The sequence below is a fragment of the Ovis canadensis genome, chromosome 9, assembly GCF_042477335.2.
Source record: "Ovis canadensis isolate MfBH-ARS-UI-01 breed Bighorn chromosome 9, ARS-UI_OviCan_v2, whole genome shotgun sequence".
Taxonomy (NCBI): domain Eukaryota; kingdom Metazoa; phylum Chordata; class Mammalia; order Artiodactyla; family Bovidae; genus Ovis; species Ovis canadensis.
In genome coordinates, this window is record NC_091253.1 from 53,627,407 (window position 1) to 53,629,484 (window position 2,078).

Sequence of the window (2,078 nt, forward strand, 5' to 3'; positions counted from 1 at the left end):
TTCACTCATTCCAGTTCATTTTAGCTCACTGATTCTTGAAACATCAATGTTCAATCTTGCCATCTCCTATTTCAATTTGCCTTGATTCTTGGACCTAACCTTCCTATGCAACATTTCCTATGCATAGGTTCCTATGCAACATTGTTCTTCACAGCATTGGAATTTACTTCCATCACCAGTCATACAACCGGGTGTTGTTTTTGCCTTGGCTCCATCTCTTCATTCTTTCTGGAGTGATTTCTCCACTGATCTCCAGCAGCATATTGGGCACCTACTGACCAGGGGAGTTCCTCTTTCAGTGTCCTATCTTTTTGCCTTTTTATACTGTTCATGGGGTTCTCAAGGCAAGAATACAGAAGTGGTTTGCCATTCCCTTCTCCAGTGGACCACATTTTGTCAGGACTCTCCACCTTGACCATCCGTCTTGGGTAGCCCTACATGGCATGGCTCATAGTTTCATTGAGTTAGACAAGGATGTGTTCCACGTGATCCGAATAAAAAGCTCATCTAAAAAAAAAATACTCTCATAGCAACACCCTGACTGGTGTTTGACAAAGTATCCAAGTACTGTGGCCTAGCCAAGTTGATACATGAAATTAACCATCACACTATGTTTTAGGCAAACAGCTGCTCCACGCAGCTTTTATTATATCCTTGCCTTCTTGCTTGATAGACCTCTTATTTTATCAAAAAAAAAGCAATAGATTGCTTTATTCTGCCTGTCCACTGAAACTACATTGAGGCACTGATAGGTTCTTTTTATTTATTTATTTTCTACAAGAAAGAAAGAAGTCTTCCAACTTTATGTGAATTATAACAGCAAATTGTGTCACATGAATGTGATGTACCAGGCAATTTGCACACATTCTCCACAATAACCCCCCACAATTCTAAATATTTGCAACTATTGGTTACTTCACTGATGAGACACAAAGGTTTCTAACAGTTGTAATACTTCACCCAATATCATAAGTGAGCTGCAATCAGTTCAGTTCAGTTGCTCAGTCGTGTCCGACTCTTTGTGACTCCATGGACGCACACCAGGCTTCCCTGTCCATCACCAACTCCCGGAACTTGCTCAAACTCATGTCCATTGAGTCAGTGATGCCATCCAACCATCTCACCCTCTGTCATCCCCTTCTGCTCCTGCCTTCAATCTTTCCCAGCATCAGGGTCTTTTCCAGTGAGTCAGTTATTCACATCAGGTGGCCACAAGTATTGGGGCTTCGGCACCAGTCCTTCCAATGAATATTCAGGACTGATTTCCTTTAAGATGGACTGGTTGAATCTCCCTGTAGTCCAAGGGACTCTCAAGAGTCTTCTCCAGCACCACAGTTCAAAAGCATCAATTCTTCAGTGCTCAGCTTTCCTTACGGTCCAACTCTCACATCCATACATGACTACTGGAAAAACCATAGCTTTGACTAGATAAACCTTTGTCAGCAAAGTAATGTCTCTGCTTTTTAATATGCTGTCTAGGTTGGTCATAGCTTTTCTTCCAAGGAGCAAGGATCTTTTAATTTCATGGCTTCAGTCACCATCTGCAGTGATTTTGGAGCCCAAGAAAATAAAATCTGTCACTCTTGCACTGTTGCAATGATTGCATTGAGTTGCAATGGTGAGCTGCAATAAGTGACCATTTGAATCAAGTTCTATATTAATCCAAAGCCTTTGCTCATTCCAATGTGTTGTATTGCTGATGGCAAAGATATCTTAATACAGTGATTTTTTATGACTTTTTTTAAAGCTGGAACAAATGGTTCTGTAACTTTTCTTCACTCTTACTATTTATTACATCAGATTTTAACATCAGTTTAGGTAACAGAACAGACATTCACCATTCTCTATATGTGTTCATTCACTCTAATAATCTACTTCCCTCTTTTTTCTTTAACTGATTTGCCTTCACCAACTAGTTATGGTAGATCTATCAAGAGAAAGTTATAGATGATCAACTTCATGGTCAGTTGCAAAGGTACCTCCTTATCCTTAGCAGTCACATACTGGAACCAATCTTCAAGAGGTCAACATAGCCCCTCAGTGCCATGCTGTGTTCAAAGACAGTCTTTCTAGGAAAA